This window comes from Amblyomma americanum, chromosome 1, assembly GCF_052857255.1.
Source record: "Amblyomma americanum isolate KBUSLIRL-KWMA chromosome 1, ASM5285725v1, whole genome shotgun sequence".
NCBI lineage: Eukaryota > Metazoa > Arthropoda > Arachnida > Ixodida > Ixodidae > Amblyomma > Amblyomma americanum.
The window spans coordinates 73,689,605-73,709,606 of NC_135497.1; positions in this window are offsets into that span (position 1 = coordinate 73,689,605).

Sequence of the window (20,002 nt, forward strand, 5' to 3'; positions counted from 1 at the left end):
ACCGGCGCATGGCGCATCGTGAAACGCGCGAAGAACCCTTTCTGTCCACGACCGAGGTATGACGACTCTCTCCCAAGCGGTTTTCTCTGGTCTCCCTTTCCTGGTTGGCCTCGTGCGCCGACACAGGGTGCCGTCTTTGCCAATGAAATAACCTAGCTGTTCGGGGTGAGACGGTGCGCCCTCTAAGCTTTCGATTATTCGCTTCAGGTCAGGATCTTTGCACTGCTCTGTGCGTAATTCGGCGGGGTCGACTACGGGGACAAACTCATCTATAGCTGCCACGGCAGCTGTGCGGCTGAGTGCATCAGCATTCAGATGTGTCTTTCCTGACTTGTGCTCAACTTCAAAGCAGTATTCCTGCAGGTGTAGATTCCATCTAGCGAGTCGCGAGCTAGGGTCCCTGACACTCATCACCCATTTCAGAGGATGGCAGTCTGTGACTAGCTTGAATTTGCGGCCCTAAAGGTAGCATCTGAAGTGCTTTACTGCCCAGACAACGGCGAGGCACTCCCTTTCCGTAGCTCCGTACTTTTGCTCTGTGGGGCTCAGCTGTCGGCTAGCAAAAGCAACGGGATGTTCTTTGCCCTCGATAACCTGAGATAGCACGGCACCAACTGCGAACTTTGACGCATCTGTGGCCATAACGAAGGGCAAATTAAAATCCGGGTGGCGCAACAGCGGTGCACTCATTAGCTTCCTTTTCAGGGCCCCAAAAGCATTCTCCGCGTTTTCGTCCCAGCGAAAGGCGACATTTTTGGCTGTTAAGGCGGTGAGCGGCTTAGCGAGCTTGGCGAACTCCTCTATGTGCCTTCGGTAGTAACCGATCAGGCCGAGAAACTGCCGGACCTGGCGGACGCTAGTCGGGGATGGAAAATCCGAGACACACCTTAGTTTCTCAGGGTCCGGTCGCACGCCGTCAGCTGAAACAACGTGCCCGAGGTATTTCACCTCGTTTTTGAGGAATTGGCACTTAGAGGGCTTCAGCGTGAGACCCGCTGCTCTTAGTCGCACCAAAACCTGCTCAATATCGCGCAAATGGTTATCAAAACTGTCACTGTATATGATAATGTCATCCATATACACGAAGCACAGCCTCCCCAGAAGACCTGCCAGGATAACATCAGCGGTTCTCTGCCAGACAGCAGGGCTGTTGGCCAGACCCATCGGCATTCTTTTCCATTCATAGTGCCCTGAGGGCGTGTTGAATGCCGTTTTCTCGGCATCTGCCGGATCCATTGCTATCTGCCAGAATCCCGCCGCCATGTCCACTACCGTGAAGTACCTGGCAGAGCCCAGCTGAGAAAGCGTCTCCTGTATATTGGGGATGGGGTATGGATCGATGCGAGTTACGGCATTTAGTTTGCGGTAGTCCACTACCAATCGATACGAGCCATCTGGCTTTTCCACCAATAGTGCTGGTGCTCCCCAGGGTGACTTTGAGTGTTCGACAATGCCGCGATCAATCAGGTCCTGCACCTGCCGCTCCATCTCCTCACGTTGGGAGTAAGGAATCCTGTACGCACGCTGGTAAACGGGCGATGAAGTGCCGGTTTCTATCCTGTGCTTTATAACGCCACAGCAGCCCAAATCCAGGTTGGACGCGGCGAATACCTCCGAGTAGTCGTTCAGCAAACCAGCCAGAGCCTCCCTCTCCCTGGATTTTACGTGAGAAAGATCGAACGACACCTTTGGAGCAGCCGAAGAACTAGCATGCTCTACAGTTGCGAGTACCGTATCGGTGGGCTCACGTTGCTCTATCGCAGAGGTGAAGAAAGCCAATGTTTTGTTCTTGGGAAGGCTCAGTGGCTGCTGGCTACAGTTAACCACCCGTAGGGGCACTCTGTGGGCGTCATTAACTGTCACGAGGCACGCGGCTGCCTTCAGGCTATTGCTGAGAGAGTCGACCGGCTCAAGCACTCCCACGGCGCCGCTCTCTACATCTGAAGGCACAAACGCGTACAAAATGTGCTCCGACCAAGGAAGGACGACCGCCTCCTCGACCAGCCGGACGGCAACCCGCGAATATACCTTCTCCAATGATCCCACTGTTTGACGGGTGTCAATATCGGTAATGCGAATCTCAGCCCCTCTCCTGTTCAAAAACGGAACTTTTGAGCCGCCCGCATTAACCTCTTCCTCAGAGAATGAGACTACTACCTTCCCTTTTCTCAAAAAATCCTGCCCTAATATACCTGACACTCCGTTTGGCAGAGACACCGTGTCCGGGCATACGTAGCAGTTGTGCTCCAATGCAATTCCGCCGAGAGAGAAGTGTAACCGGTAGAGTCCACTTATGCCAAGAGGATCCCCCGTTATGCCTACAAATTTGGTTGTCATACCACCAGACGCTTCCAACACCTCGCGGTCCCCCTTCCTTCGAAGCGTGTTAAAACTGCTCTCCTTAAGCAATGTCACCTTTGACCCCGTATCTATCAACAATTCCATACAACAACCATTTAACTTGCAACGCACAACAGGGCATGCCTCGTCGGCCACACAAACTACCACCACCTCATCATCTACTGCTCCCTCCCCACGCTCCTCAGGCTGGGGAGGACTAACTAGTTTTTTGACTCGGTATCTGGAGCCCCGCTGTAGGCTTGCTTAGGGCGTGTCTCGCCTGCTTCTCTTTGTGGCTCCCCACGGCGCACGTTTTGGCAGAACCTGGCGATGTGTCCGCGACCCTGGCAAGCGAAGCATACGATTTCTTCAAAATCTCGCATACCGCGCCTGTAGCTTTGTGGCGGTCTCCGGTTTCCAGCGAATGGGCGCTGTTGAGCGCGCGCTTCAACCTGGCATTCTACCTGCTGAGTTAGCAGCTGTTCCAAGCGATCTAACCGCTCTGTCAAGAGAGCAACCTCAGGGTTGAGCACCGCTCTCTCTATGACGCGTACTCTCGCTGCGGCTGTTGTTAACGCCTCATTTCGTTCCTCATCCAATGCGGCCTCCACGGCTTGGTCGAAATTGCTCGGCTTGCGCGAGAGCACGAACCGGCGCACGGGGTCTTGCAGACCAGCCACGAACAAAGCGGTCATTTCCTCTTTAAGTATATCCTCTGCGTATTTCTTCCTTAGCTGGTCTCCTTCCTCCTCCCTGCTTAACGTATCGCGTGCTAGGCGCTGAAGCCGCGACGCAAATGTTCGCACGTCCTCCCCTACCATCTGTCCGGCGTCACGGAACCTCTGTACCCGCACGTGACGTGGTTCAGTGTCGAAATGCTCAAACGCGAGCTTCTTAAATTCCGCAAATGATTTTGTGGATTTTACTTTTTCGTCTCGCCAGGCAAAATCATGAGCAACTCCTGCCATCTTACACCTCGCCATTCCCAGCATTTGAGCATCGGACCATCCCCCCATTTTCCCAATCTCTTCTAGCATGGAAAAGAAATCGCAGATTGGAACCCCTGTCTTATCTCCCGTAAACGTTGGAATGACGCTTCCTAATGCCAGCATGCTTGCTCCGAGCGACGGCTGTGGAGTGGGAGCTCCCTCAGATACAGTCATTTTTTTTTCAAGCCCTCCAGTGCCTCAAGCCTCTCAAATGGGGTAAAAGTCCCACAATCAGTCCCGTGATTCCCTTTTGATTACAATTTTGAAGTCATGAATGTCACAGCATTCAGAGGACATTTGCTTTTGAGACCCCACTTCTGACACCAGTGTGATGACCCCCATAATGCGCAGGTCCACACGGGACGGAGAGGCAAAGAGACACCGTATGGCTCAGTTTAAACAAACAGGTATATTCAATAATTACACATGATTAAGGTTATACATCAGAGGCTGGGGCGTCCGAGCTTACGTGCCGACGACTTCATGGGGGCGATGGAGTGGCTCCGGAGTTGGGCTCGAGCGGTTGCTGGCAGAAGCTGCACGCCGTCGGGCCTCGGCGCTGAAGGCCCTCGTGGCGAACGATGTCGTCTTGAGCGTGTATGCAGTAGAATTTCAATAGTCGTCCGTTTCTTCGAGGATGGTTCACAAACCCTTCCTCTAGTGTCGTTCGGCTTGGAAGATGAACAGGAGGCGAGCTTGTAGATGATGACAGCAGAGCATATTTTACAACATACATATGCAGAGAGTTAAACTGGAAAAAGCAGAACTGAATTTACAAAAGAACAAACTTTGGACTACTTCACTCATCGACCGGGCAGGTTAGTGCCTAAGTAGCATCACATTACATGCTAAGCATGGAGCCCCAGCTCAGACTGGACTGCATCCGTTTACATGTGCTTTTAAGCACTTGATTAACAAAGGACTCAGGGCGGTCATTTCCAGTGGCCCGCCCAAAGCATCAATTCTCCAATCCAAAATAACATGCGAGATGGGGACCACCCCTTGGGTTGGGCTTAGCCTCGAACCCAGAGTCTGTTAACGATACAAACTAAATAAACAACAAAAACGCCACCACTCTCTCTCAAGTGAGAGTATACACAGGCTCTCTCTTCGGAGCTAATTCACTAGCGCCTGTCTTTCCACATTCTTGGCGAGTACTGCCTGTCCGCCATGACAGGTGTCCGTCGCGGCCCTTCTGGGAAGCTGTGGGTGCCTTCCCGGCGATAGCCCACGACAAAGGGGGGGGGGAGGGAAAGAATGTCGTCTTCGCGGTAGCGCATAGCGTCGGCTGTGGTACGGCGCGCTCTGGCCCGCTGACAGCTCCCTTGTCCTGGAATGTGCCCGGAAATTGGGGAGGATAAAGCCTGTTTCACCGCGGCGGCGGCGGCGGGTCTGGTTGTTCTGGTCGTCACTCAAAGAGCATGGCTGGGTAATTGATGATGCCGCTGTCACGGGTCTCCGTCTACGCCGCGCCGTCGAACGTGGATCCTCGTAGCACACACGGAATGTCACAGTAAAAAGGAAGGAAAAGATTTTTGCTAGCCCCGGCATCTGCCATCGATACTGAAGCACCGGAGCTGGGGCAGCGGAAATAACAGATAACAGACAGAATGGTGAAATGAAATGAAAGAGGTGAGGGGACAGAAAGAGAGGATAGGGGGAGAAGTAATATGTACAAACTATTTACACAAAAATAAATGTGTCCAGGTTGTGCGCGTGATTAGTTCATTTTAGAGGACTTAAATCACACACGCGCACAGCACTGTGTTGGCTACAACTGGAGTGGGGCGTCCAGTTATTAATCGTTCAAGGTAGAACTCGCGGAGCGTTAGGTCACTGCGTGTAACTTGCTGACGGAGAACAGACGGGACGTCAAGCCCGTGTGTTCGAGAAATGCACAGAGGCTCACCAAAGTTCGCTCACGAGAGCGCGCACTGCCCTGCGGCCACAATTGCGTCTTGATGGAGTCTGGTAGTATGCCCTGCGCCCTATAGGCCGCGAGCATATCGCGACGATCATCGGCGAACGCGGCACAGTGAACGAGCAGGTGTTCTACTGTTTCCACTGCACCGCATCCGTCACACACATCACTCGTCGCGATTCCGTGACGCACCCGTCGTTCCCCGGGCCACACGCAGCCAATGCGCGCGCGGAGAGCTCGATGACCAAGGCATGCCATATGACACTTTCGCGCAGACGCACTGCGAGTGCTTGAGCAAGCACTTTGACGTCGCAGCACTGACCAGAAGTCTCAACTGACATGCATAAGAAAGTTTGCCATGAGTTGTCAGGTTTTTGTGGCCTCATCTGAGGCCATATTTGTAACTCAAGGGCAAGATAGGCAACAGCGTCCCAGCGACATGCACTGTATTTCCACCAACTTGCCTCCAGAACAAATCAATTCAACAGCCGAATTGGCAGCTTCTCGAGCACCTGTGCACTTCTGGGATGATGCGTGGATAAGCAGTCAGTGCACTCCCGTTGTTTACGCGGATGACAAAATCTTCAAAATCAGGATGGTGGGACCATATTACACATTGAACGATGTACTTCTGATTGAAGAGTTATATGACAAAGGACTCATCTACGTCAGCAAAGTGGATGTTCAAATTGACTAAAGAGGGACAAAATTTCTGACGCCCATTTTCAAGCTCAGTGGCGGTGCAAACAAAAAACTAGAAATTTTGCACAAACCATGACCAATGAGCAACATTTTAGCATCGAAACTAAGTAATTTTCATTACTTAAGGCAGGTAATTGTGATATAATGTCATTACGTTTTGAGACCAGTAATTTGTAATGTTTTTTTAATTACTTCTGTGATTTCTAGGAAAGTAATTAGTAATGAAATTTAATTACTTTTCAAAAGTAATTTTGCCACGTATGATGTGTGGTCAGCGGCTGCCTAGGGAACTTCTCAGTGTCCTTAAGTTCTTACGCAAACAATGACACATCACCCATATTCCTACATGTGCAATGTCCATGAGAAAAAGGAATATTGTAACAAAGACGACGAAGCTGGCTGTGGTGCGTTACAGAGCACTCGCGCTGGGCCAACGGCCATTAAATTATATCTCTGCCATCGTTCATCGCGCCTCACTCTTTGGACGGCCACCAAGTAACAATATTATAAACCACACACCATTTGCATTGAAGGGAATGGCCAATAGCATTTTCCATTTGGTTTTCTGCATGCTAAAGGAATATAGACACGTAATTTTGGTGGCATGTTTTCTTCTCTACAACGATGCAGAAAATACTACTACGCATGAATCACAACGTGATATTTGCCCATGGCCGTTAAATAATTTTTAATTGAATTTTTCATTCACGCTGTTTCAGTTTCAAGAGCCGAACAATTGCTGTGACGTCAAAGATTGCTTTTGTGTCACGTGAGGCACGGGAAAACGCCCATATAATCGCTGCTTCATCGTTATGATTTACTGCACTGCTGAAGCCAGCCTTCCTCAAGAGCCGTAATGAAAACTAATCTGGAAGCAGCGATTATATTTCAGTTTTTTCATGCCTCACGTGACCTGTAAGCACACGTCACGTGAGGCATCAGTCCTCATTCGGCTATTGAAACTGTGACCGAAACAGCACGAGAAAGAAATGCTATTATAAATTATTTAGTGGTTATAGGAGAATACCAGGTGGTAATTCATCTACAACAACGCCTTACGCATCATTACAAACAAAAACACGCACCAAAAAGTTACGTGTTTATAGACCTCCTTCACCCCGCGACGTCACGAAGATGCGGTGGCGCTGATGTCAGCAGCGACTTTCGCATGGTAGGCAAAAAAATGGCCAGGCTTAGCTTGGTTAAGCCAAGAATGCGTTGCATGTCTCGATGGAGTTCCGTTCTGCTCCGTTGACTCGATAGGCTATTGACTCGATCGCCATTGAAACTGCCCGTGTAGCAGCGCTCGATCGCCTTTGAGTCGATAGACTATCGGTTCGAGGGCCCTCGAAATGCCCGTGTGACAGGGGTATAAGACTGTCCCGGCGAAGGAGCGCAGCTCTTTTATACATATGCCGTGACGTCAATCAGAGCGCAGCGCCCCTAGCGGGAGGAGTGGGAGTCAGGTGGTGGCTGCGGCCGCGCGCGACCGCGCGAGTTGGGGCCCAGCTTTTCCTCCGTGACGTCACGCGCCGGCGCAGCGCCCCTAGCGGGAGAAGCGGGAATCAGGTGGTGGCTGCGGCCGCGCGCGACCGCGCGAGTTGGGACCCAGCTTTTCCTCCGGCTGTCGTGACGTCACGTCACGTGGTTTGGTGGCTGCCCGGCCGCGCCCAAGGGCTGAACTGAGTGATTGCAATATGCAACGCATAAAAGGTTCCGGCTGCTCGTGCCTACCGCAGCTGCCGCAGCTCCGGTGGCTGCATGATACCTCTGCACTGCAGAAGCAGCATGTATTGACCAGCTGCGTCACTGTTGGATCCGTGTAGTAGCATAAAAGGAAATTTTAATTAGCCCCGATAGGTTTCTTGCACATAATTACCGCATTAGGAAACTGCCTAACAAGCAATGGGCAACGGCAGTAAATCGTGAAGTATGGGAGTCGATCGGCACTGCCACTCAATGCACTTAATACCATGCAAGTTACTGCGTTCTTTCACCTGAACATCGGGATAGTAGGTTGATAACTGCGCAAAGAAAAAAGTACATAAGTAGCTACGCACGTATTTATCACCTTGGGCCGGTGTGCAAAGGGCGCTGGCAGGTTCACTCGCCCCCAAGGAATATATTCTTTTGTTAAAAGCACAGCACATTTTAATGGCGCGTTTTATGGCATTTAATATTTACTTGAAACTGTTTCTGAATATGATCGATGGAATTATTTGATTCGATTAGAAAGAAGTTTGGTAAGTTGTGTCAATCTTGCGCGGTCGCGTTGGCGTGCTTAGAATAGCTTACTTTAAGTGTGCTAAATGCCACATTCTTTTTCAATGCATCATGCTTATGTCATGTTTCATTAGGTAGTACATGATCGCGAAGCTTGTTTGGAAAGAAGCAGCCGCAAGCTTGCTACTAATAGACACGTGGCTAGATTGAGAGGGGACGCGGCAATGAAAAGTGTCTTCGTTATTTATGCATACGATATGCAACTAATCTTGGTGTAAATATGAAATTGCTACCCTAGTTTCAGTAGTGCCTTTTATTTTTAGCTATACCTGGTGCAGTTCCGGGTAATTATAATTGTCACCCCCGTCAAGTCACCCAAAGTCTTAAATAATTGAGTAGAAAATGCGCAATTTTTTTATGCCAGCATGTACAAAAAGCCCCCTGTTCTGTATGATGACGCGATTAGTTCTTTTTTCAGATGTTCAGTACTTATGCACGCATAGTTACATGAAAACGTCTCTTACAAAATAATTACCATAGTACTGCACAAGTAGGGAAAAAATCGAGAGAGTTATTACGCTCCTCAACGTCTCAGGAATAGTTTGCGACAAATGGAAGCATTTTATTTTCATGCGTTACGGAGTTACGAAGGTGTAAGTGATGCCAGTCGTAGAAAATGTGAGAGGTCAGAAAACGAACCTTAAAGTTTATTCCCTCATTTATGGCCTCTTCGTTTTCGCTTTGGTCAAAGAAATGCGGCACTGAAATCAAAGAAATTACTACACAATTTTCGATGGCCACAGATCTAAAAAGCGTAATTTATAATTTTCTACTGAATATTTTGCAATAATTTTTCGTCACGAAACAAGACTCCAGGGCTAGGGAAGAAAATAATTCTAGAAATTAATAATTTTCACCAAATCGACCAGCTTAACAAGGAGAGAAGTCGGCCTGGCTGGTGCGTGACCATGCGGCCAAAAACAGCGCTTAAGCGAGACAGATGAGATCGGGGACACGACGCTGTCCCCACTTTTTGCACAGCGCGACAGGTATGTCAAGAAACGGTGAGCGCACGTCTGCTCTGCCTGAAACAACGCCAGCACTTCTCCTCACTACTGTCCCGAAGTAAAATCACACCGGCTTGTGCAGAGTGTCAAGACTTTTTTTATTCAATGCCTAGCGTATAAATCAACGGCAGAAACGCTTCTTACGTGTTTACTACTAACGCTATATACAATGCAAAGTTGCAAACTATTTATCTGAATACGCTATACGTGGCCTACGCGGGCTCGTGTACTTCGAGAAATTACTAAGTTGGACGCATCAACCGCTGCTGTGATTCGCAGAAACTGGAAACGCGCCTACAAGCCTTGAAAACCAGCGTTCAACACCTCTCCGCGACGGCACTCCCAGGCCTTTTGCCTACCGCGAGCCCGCTAGCGACTGCAGCGCCACCTCGTTTGTTTACAAAGATGCAGGAGGTCTATACTCCTTTAATTCTTTAGACCAACCATTCTGCTTACTGATCTTGGTTTGCAGTTCATCTGCAGAACGACTTAGCGATATCACCTGAGAATTGCAGATTACTAAAATATTCTCCATTAACTCTTATCCCGAACTGTTCCCAATCCAGGCCTCGGAATAGAGCAGGTATTCTAAATACCTCCTTTTTACAGGAGTGATTTTGTTGCAGAGGACGCATTGCGGAGACTCATTTTTTTGCATGATTGGTGATGTATTAGACACTGCAGTCCAAGACTTCTTCAGCACAGTTTGGTATTGACACTGTTGCTTCCATCATTTCCAAAACGCAATCCAATGAAAATAACGCCTACATAGAAGCTGAAGACTGCTAAACTTGTACTGTTGGAAAAAACTGCATGCGTACTAGACAGTTGCTTGTTCACTCAAATACAGCCTAAAAGAACAGCTGGGACACGGGACCTGGCTTACATACCTTCGAGGCCGCACTCGTAGCTATGTGATTAAAAGGTTTCACCTGCGCATTCTTTGAAATGCCTAAGGTATCATCTTTTACCAGGTCAACGAATATACTCAGGCTGCTTTCAGTTTGGGCATATTGTTACGTGGCGACCAGCCGAAGAATAAGCGGCGATGAACGATGGCAGTGAGATCATTCTAATGGCCGCTCGCCTATAGTGCGACATTTCTGTTCCCGCACTACTGCCAGCTTCGTCATCTTCGTGACAATATTGCCGCTTTGCAAGCAGTTTTTCCACAGTGCCGCGAGGTATGCCTTAACGAGGTTTTACTGTACCTGTGAGTACTAACGTTGCTGAATTTGATGCGTCTCAATGTGAAATCTGACCAATTTATACACCTCCTGCAGTAAGGCCCATGATCCAACAATAAAATTGAAGCTCTGATCTATTGTTATGCGATGCATTCAGAACAGGTGCTGCCCTTGATGGTCTCACAGATAACTTCAACCACAATGGCAACAAAGGCATCAAAGGTTGCTTCCAAACTATAGCTCTCCACCATTCGTGGCATGTTTTCCGCTGCTCTACTGTCTTTTTCCACAGTGGCCCACTCATAACTCACCTCAGCCCTGAGTGCGGGGCCAATCCAGCAAACATGTCTTACTCAGTGCTGTTCGGATGGACCTTATGGCCATGCCACTGCTCTGATTACACCCCACCACTTTTACTTGGCCCCATGGCGACATTCCTAACAGAGGTGGGGGAATGATTAAGTTGGAGCACCATGAAAGCGAAATGTACAACAAGGACGTAGTGCAGTGGCCTCGCTCAAAGCTCTTGCCCTGAGCTCAAACAGCACAGGTACTTCTGGTTGAGCTTATAACTTCGTCATGCCCGAGCTGACAGCTCACCAGCCACACACATCGAAACGAATTTTTAATTACACATGCCAACAACGCCACATCTATTAAGATATGGAAGATGGTAATAAGCCATCTATGCTCTAACCAACCCAAAATTCTTACGACTGTCAAGCAGATGACCTCGGTTCTCTTCGCTAATACATCCAGCACATTACTGTTCACAGCTATGGTAAATTGTCATTTTGACCTCTCAGATTTTCTCACCAAGAGACACGGGGGCAATTGGTTAACTGTACGGTTCTTGGGACCAAGCGCCATTAAGCAATCACTACAAGTTCTGGGCAAACACTCCCTGAAGTGGCCACCGAAAATGTTGCACCAAAGCTGCAAATTATACTGTGTGAAAGGACATTACTTTTTTATTTATTTGTATCTCAAAGGCCAACTAGGGAGTATTACATGAGGGGTGGGCTGACATGTATTAAAACCTCCTGCCACAGAATTTTTCAGAAAAGGCAAACTGAAGAAGTAAACTATTCATCTGCATCATTGAGGATTTTTTTCCCTCCCGTAATTCCTACTCACGTAGAAGCCGTGTGTTGGTGCTTGAATCTTAATGCCACACAGCCATATGCATGTAGCACACATCCTTTTAACGGCATAGCACCACATAAGATCGTGTCAATGCCTCATTTGGGGACAAGGGGTGCAAGCACACAGAACAGTAGGAACAAAACGCACACTAATGTTGTGAGAGTCACTCCTGTGCTCTGTCTTTTGGGCCACATGTCTCAAGTGAACAACCCCCTCCCCATTTTCCTCAAAAAGTGAAACTACAATAAACATCTACTCCTAACTTGTGAAAACAGAACGACGAACATAAAAGGAAGAACATAAACATGTCTTGTCCTTGTCTTTCCATGCATTCTTCAATTATGCGAACTTCTACTTCGTTCAGCTCCCTGTTCTACATACATTCGTCTGTGGCTTCTCGCTCCTCGCCACTGCTTGTCTCTAGGGGCACAAACGTTGCCAGTTTCACAGCAGGAGGCCCACTTTCAAAAATATAATTTGCTAGATCCGTGACAGCCTAGTTGCTTTGTTCACTATACAGGCATGCTTTGTTCATTTGGGGACTGCAGGTGAAAGCTGTTGTCTTAATAGTGAATGTTTCCACGTTTCCTTCTTGTTTCTTCTTTCTATGTAATGGCTAGGAAAAAAACTGTCGCCCACCCAATGCAAAGGAAATAGCCACATAATCATAAGGACCCTTCCATTTGGCTGCACTTGTTCAAGAAGTGCAGCACGAGTTCTAGGCTGGCTTGCACTTGCCGAAATGGAAGCGCAGCTGCGGTGCAGCAATACGGCGGCGCCCATGTGTAGGTAGAAGAAGCGGAAAAGGTATGGTACTAGTTATTTAACGAAATGATGACAGTTCTTTGTTAAAACTTGTGTGGTTTAAGGGGGTTTACCGTCCCAAAGAGAGTCAGTTTATGAAGGATGCCAAGCGAAGGGCTCTGAAAATTTCGACCACCTGGGGTTCTTTACCATGCACTTAAATTACAGTTCACGGGCCTCTAGAATTTTCCCTTCATCGAAATTCGACCGCCGCGGCCAGCATCAAACCCACGTCTTTCGGGTCACGGGTTTCATCCCAGCCTCGGTGGTCGAATTTCGATGGAAGCGAAATTCTAGGGGCCCGTGTACTGTGCAATGCAAGTGCAGGTTAAGGGAGCATAGAGACCTAATTTTGGTGGCATATTTTCTTCTTTATAATAATGCGGAAGACACTACTATGCATGAATCATCATGTGGTATTCGCCTATAACCGCTAAATAATTTATAATCGAATATTTCTGTCATGCCGCTTCGGTTTAAAGAACCGAATGAGAGCTGTGACGTCAAAGAGAGGTTTTAGGTTATGTGAGGCATAGAGAAACTGCGATGCAATTGCTGCTTTATCTTTTTTATTTACTGCAGTGCGGAAGCCAGCCTTCCTCAAGAGCAGGAATGACAACAAATGTAGAAGCACAAATTATATTGCAGTTTTTCACGCTTCACATGACCTAAAACCTCTCTTTGAGGTCACAGTCATCGTTCAGCTAGTGAAACTGAAACAGCACAAGAAAGAAATTCAGTTATGAATTATTTAGCAGCCATAGGAGCATACCGCGTGGTAACCCGTGTATAATAAAGTCTTACACCTCATTACAAAAAAGATTGGTTTGGTTTATAGGGGTTTAACGTCCCAAAGCGACTCAGGCTATGAGGGACACTGTAGTGAATGGCTCTGGAAATTTCGACCACCTGGGGTTCTATAACGTGCACTGGCATCACACAGTACATGGGCCTTTAGAATTTCGCCTCCATCAAAATTCGACAACCGCGGCCGGGATCGAACCCACGTCTTTCGGGTCAGCAGCCAAGCCCCATAACCACTTAGCCACCGCGATGGCGTCATTACATTAAAAAGAAGAAACCACGCACCCAAAAGCAAGGTGTCTATGCTCCTATCATGATCCTATCATGATCAATCTTAACAAAGTATAGTTTGGGCTTGTTCGTACAGCATATTAGCAGACATAGCGCAGCACAATGGGACAGAGAAGGCGGCTCAAGGTCGTTCGTCGGCCGCGGCATACGGCTAAGTGCGCGAGAAGCTGAAATGGCTCGCTGGCTGGCGTAGTAAAGGTTCCGCTTTAAAAATGAAGCCTACACACCACCAAGCAATGGACACTGCTACCGTGAACTACGCTATAGTTTTCTGTCGGGCAGTATATATGCGGGCCGGGAGTGGATGTTTAGTACATGCTAAGGCGACTCAGCAGATCCGATCTACCGGGAGGAATTCGCACCGCAATTCGATGCTTTCATGACGTTAAGAGTCATCTGTATTCGGGACATATACGACTTCACCTTAGTGGACGATCCTACTTATTTGTATGGTCGCCGAAACGTCCACAGATGCGTCTACGAAGGCATAGAAAACGTTTGTATTAAAGAGTCTGCGTGCATGTGCAACGAAACACATACACTCCAAGAAAAGAACAAGCCAACTATTGGCTAAATCAAGCCTGTTGCTGCAGCTGCTCCACAATCCCATTCTGTAGAAGGCGCAAAGGCGCGCTGGTTCCCAGCTAAGTTGAGCTTAACTATGTGTGGTATTTAAAATACAAGTATCCCGACCACTTAACGGAATCACTTGGAAAAAAAGGCCTTAGTCTTCTAATCCAGAGGTTAGGCAGAGAATCTCACAACGCAACAAAATTAATATAGCCTGTTGCTTTCGCAGTACTTTGAAGTTTGACGTTTCACTGAGGCTCCATGTCTGTGCAGAGCGCGAGAGAGTGAAAAAAAAGAACTTTCGTTTAGAGAAAAGGAAATGGCGCAGTAAATGTCTCACACATCTTTGTGGACACCCAGACTGTGCCGTAAGAGAAGGGATAAAGGAGGCAGTGAGAGAAGAAAAGAAGAAAAGAATTTGCAGCGGTTCAACTACTGCTGAACCTGGTTAGCGATCCTCTATTTTTTTGTGGCCGCTCAACCGCGGGGAACGCCGTTGTTAGGCGCCGTTCGCGCTAGTACGCGAAGCTGCCGACGAGTGGCGCGCGCAGCCCTAGATGTAAGCATAGTGTTGAACTATATCGATGCTGGAAAAGGCAGATCAGGAAGGAGACATTTTATAATAACTCAAGAGGCAGTGCCCTCCTATTTGAAGCTAGGTCAGGGTGTCTAAGAACGCGAAGCTACAAAAAGAAATATAACGAAGAAGATGACACATGTGCTGTGTGTGGTAAATCTGTAGAAACAATAGAACACCTAATTATAAAATGTGATGGTATCCATCCCGATGTCGATGCAGGGACCGTCACTCTTCCTAAGGCCTTAGGGTTTAGAGATAACAATAGTCATGCAAATAAATCTGCGGTGGAAATTAGCAAAAAGCGATTGGAGGATTTGTGGCTCAAAAGCAGAGAGGTGACAAAAGTTGTAAAGTGTAGGAAGACGTATTTCAAAGATAATGGCGAATTGTATTAACAACTTACAGCAGAGTTAAACAAAAATGAAGGAAAAAAACAGCATGGTGGCAACTACCACTGCCCCGTTTCAAAGGGGACGCTCCTACCTTAAACCCATCCATCCATCCGGAGCAGACAATGCGGCAGTAGCAGCAAGCAGCGTAAAACTCGGCGCGCAATCCTGCTACTGTGTATACTCCTCTCCTTTTAGTAAGAGTGGTATGCGGGCACGATAGTTAAATGCTAAGTTGCTTCTGTTGAGCCATGTGCACATGTATTTATTTATTTATTGGTACATACTGTCAATCCCATATAGGATTATAACAGGAAGGGCATAAGTTGAACAGTCTAATAAATAAGCACAATAAGGCAAGCAAGCATAACACAAAGGTAAACACTCAGCGTTGTGAGGGTAAGATGTTTAACAAGAACTCAAGAATAGAAGTAAAAGTGTATAAACTTTCAAATGGACGGAACAGACAACAGTAATCAAGGAACAGAGAACAGACACTGGAAGCCAATGAATCAATATTTTAAAAATGAAAGGCAAAAATGTAAGGTAATGGAACGGAAGAACATGTAGAAATGCGCACACAATGAACACGATCTGTGCCTGACGGGAAGGCGGGTACATATGCAAAGGTGCGTAAAGCATTTATTCCGTACCCAGTTGGTGTTCGACGAGGCCTACAAAGGTATTTAATGATGAGCAGCTTGTGATGGTTGGGTCAAGGGTATTCCATTCGCGTATGGTTAGCGGGAAGAATGAGTGTTTAAAGCAGTCGGTCCGGAAAGTGTACTCGTTTAAAGTATGAGAGTGCTTAGGGTGTGTGGGCCTGGTATCTGTAAAGGATAAATATGTAGAAGTGTCAATATGCAGCTGATTATTGAGCAACTGGTGCATGAATCTAAGACGTGCTAGTTTGGCTCTCTTCTGCAAGGTAAGCATACCAGCTTTCTGGAGTAGGTCAGTTGGTGAGTCAGTTTGGCTATATTTATTAAAAATGTATCTGATTGCCTTCCTTTGTACTCGTTCTAGTTTACTTACATGTTGTTTAGTAGAGGGAAACCAGACAATATTAGAGTATTCAAGAATTGGCCTTACAAGGGTATTATAGGCTAATAGTTTTGTCTCTGATGGGGCTACTTTGAGGCGCCTTCTCAACAAGAAGAGTCTTTTTAGAGCCTTGGATGTAATGTGAGTTATATGGGAGTTCCATCTAAGGTCATGGGATATGATTACACCGAGGTATTTGTGTTTTATTACTTGGGGGAGTGGGATATTATTAATGACATACTGAGATGCTGATTTTTGTATTTTCCTGGTTATTGATAACGCGGCGGATTTTTTTACATTTAGGTTCATTTGCCAATCATTACACCATTTATTTACTGTTTCAAGGTCGTCGTTCAGAGCTACATTGTCTGCGGCTGAACTGATCTCGCGGTATATTATGCAATCGTCGGCAAAGAGCCTGATGTTAGAGCAAATATTTGATGGTAAGTCATTAATATAGATGAGGAAGAAGACAGGGGCTAATACGCAACCTTGTGGTACTCCGGATGTTACAGGCACTAAGTTCGAGTTTTCCAGGTTAAGCGAGACGTATTGTGATCTGTTTGTTAAATAGTCTTTGATCCAAGTAACTATGGGGCTATTTCCTAATGCAGATTCCAGCTTCATTATTAGTTTACGATGGGATACGCGGTCAAATGCTTTCGAAAAATCTAATAGTAATAGGTCTATTTGTCTTTGATTATCGATACCGGAGGATAAATCATGCACTAATTCAATTAGCTGGGTAGTTGTGGACAACCCCCTTCGAAATCCGTGCTGTAATGGTGATAAGATGTGTTCCCGTTCCAGGTATGTCGTTATATGTTTTAGGACGATGTGTTCCAGGAGTTTACAAATCGTGGAAGTGAGTGAGATGGGCCTGTAGTTTGCGACATCATCCTTGTTTCCGGATTTGTGTATCGGTATGATTTTTGCAATTTTTCACTCATTCGGAAGAGCACAGGATGACAATGATTTGTTAAAGATTATGCATAGATATTTGGCTGTCCATTCGGCATATCTCTTAAGAAATGAGTTCGGCAGGTTGTCTGGGCCTAGTCCTTTCTTTGTGTCTAAAGCAAGTAATAAATTTAGTATTCCTGACTCGGTCACAGTGAGTGGTTCTAGCTGCTTTTCGTTGGTGTGGATCAAAACCGTTATCTTTAGTAAAAATCGATTGAAAGTAGTTGTTTAGGGATGTGGCAGCAATATGGTGTACTTCTCTTGAGCCTTCAGGTTCACTCTTTTTAGGGTTTATATAATCCCAAAATTTCCAGGGTGCGCGTTCCAAAAGCTTAGGAAGCGTTTCTGCCAAGTAGTTAGTTCTGGCTGCTTTGATTTTTAATTTCATTGTTTGGATGGCTATTGTAAGTTGATCTTTGGCTTGTGGATTTGACTTCAATTGCTTTCGCAGTCTTTTCACGTTCCTCTTGGCGTGAATGATGTCCCGCGTAATCCAGGGATTTTGTTTCTTTGTTTTAGTTCGAACAAAACATTGAATGCAGTGCAATACAATGGTTTTGAACCTAAGCCATAACATTTCAATGTCTGTTGAAGCGTTGGAAGAGAAAACCTCGAAATGTGAGAATTCAAAATTCAGGTGATGTAGGATACTGGTGTCGTCTGCGTTACAAAAATCAGGGTACAAAATTTGCGTTTGAGACGAGATTACGGCATCATGGACGGGAACATTGCATAAAACCAATTTCTGATCAGATATTCCATCTAGGGTTTCAGTTTGAGCTTTGTCAGTAGGAAAATGATCGCTGAGAAATATTAAGTCAAGGATGTTCGATGCGAGTCCCTGTGATCGTGTGGGTTGATTTACTACTTGTAATATGTTGAAGTTGAGGATGAAATCAATGATAATTTCTGAGGAAGGAGAATTAAACTCTAACGTCTGCCAGTTGATGTCAGGAAGATTGAAATCGCCGAGTAGTATTAATCTGGACCCAAAAGCATAGTGGCGCATGTAATTATATAGAGACCACATACAGTCACGATCGGCTGTAGGGCTGCGGTAAACACATCCAACGGTAATGCTACGTGAGCCAAAGATTAGTTTGCAAAATAACGCCTCGATGTTTTCGACGTCCGGGAAGACTGTGTATGGTATTTTATTTTTGATGAAGATAGCCACTCCGCCGCCACGTGTTCTTCTATCTTTTCGTATGACAGAATACGTAGGTGGCGTAATCTCAGCGTTCCGGACATCGCATGATAGCCACGTTTCGGTTACGGCCACAAAATCAGGTTCCAGGCACAGAAGCAAGGATTCCAGTGAGTCTGTCTTGTTTATAATACTGTGGACATTTATGTTTAGGAAGCTTATTTGGGACGGTTCGCTTTGTGACGGGTGCGCGACGCCGGTGCATCTGCCTGTTCGTTTTTTTCGCTGTGGGGGGGGGGGTGAATCAGGCTCCTGTGGAACGTGTGAATCTGTTTCAATGAGTACCTTATCATTTGTTGTGTCATCCCAATGGTAAAGGTTTCCGTTTATGCGTATTTTATCGTATACCAAATGTACTTTGTCTCCACTATCCTTATTTGGTTTTGCACACTGCCATCCCAGTCGAAAAATGCAACAAGAACACAACAAAGAACTTGGCTTGTCGTATTTTTGGCATGTCGTATGTCTATTGTCTGTCTTGTGTCGTAATTGTCTTGTCTGTCTTGTCTTATATGTGTTGGCCTGTCTTCTGTTGTGTCGTATTCCTGTTGTCTGTCTTGTGTTGTAATTGTGTTGTCCTGTCTTGTGTTGTGCCGTATTCATGTTGTCTGTACCCTGTCGTAATTGTGTTGTCCTGTCTTCTGTTGTGTCGCATTCTTGTCGTGGCTTAATGAGTGAATATACAGTAAAACCCTGATAATTCGAACTCTATTAATTTGAAATCCTGGATAATTAGGATTTCTGCAGTCCCGCAATTTCTGATATAAATTTTACAATGCTGCAGCGTGCAGCAGCTCAGTTAATTCGAAGACCTGAAATGCCATGCGAGGATGTCTGATCCCGATTTCGCTGCAAACCAAAGAAGCGATGGCCCCTTGGAGCCATGAGGTGGCAATGTAGGGCGATGCCTATTAGCAACGTCGATGCTCGATATGCAAGGCACCCAAGTCCCAGTACATCTCAGCACAAAAACCGATCTCATACAGCTTGTAGACCGCCGGAGCGCACGCCTGCAGAGAAGTCGTGCTTCACTGCAAAACAGGCATGGATAGTAGTTTGAAAGTTACATGCTATCGGCTATTAATTCATCAAGACATGGCCAGACTGATAGCAGCGGTGCATGTGCTCCTCTCCAACCTGGCCGCGATCAAGGCAGCATCTAAAGGAGGCGCTGGCATTGAAGCATCCGGCCCTAGCAGTGTCAGTGCATGTCTAGCGATGGTTAACTGCGCACAATGCTGGCAGCGCCGCTTTTGTGAGTAGTGTTCCGTAGAGCGATAGGTCGACCAAACAGTAGCGCCGGCCTCTTTGCGCCTTAGGTAGTTTTGGACAAGCGCCAGGTAGTATATGCACCCCATGCCGGTACCTGTTCCCGGCAGGAAACATGGGCTTGCTCCATATGAGTCAAACTTTGTCAATTCGCACACTAATCGCTTCCGCTGAAGAAAATTCGAATTGCTCAGTTTATTCAGCTCTTTCGTGCTGGCGGTCACTTCGTCGGACAAGCGGAAGTGCGAGGGCAAACTTGATTCCTATACTATCTAGGTGTCCAAGGCGTACGTCGCACCAGAAGCCGAAACTTCGAGCGTTTACAGTTCAGTTTCCTGTTCGGGCAGCACGTGTGTGTTTAGGCAGGGTGGAATGCCGCTTTTAAAGCGAAAGCTTTACTGGCCTCACACCGCTGAATTTGCCATGGGCTGCAGTTTGACCTTGAACGTCCTTGCTGTGCCGCTACCACAGCTACGCATCACGTGACTTCGCCGCGCAGCCAAGCA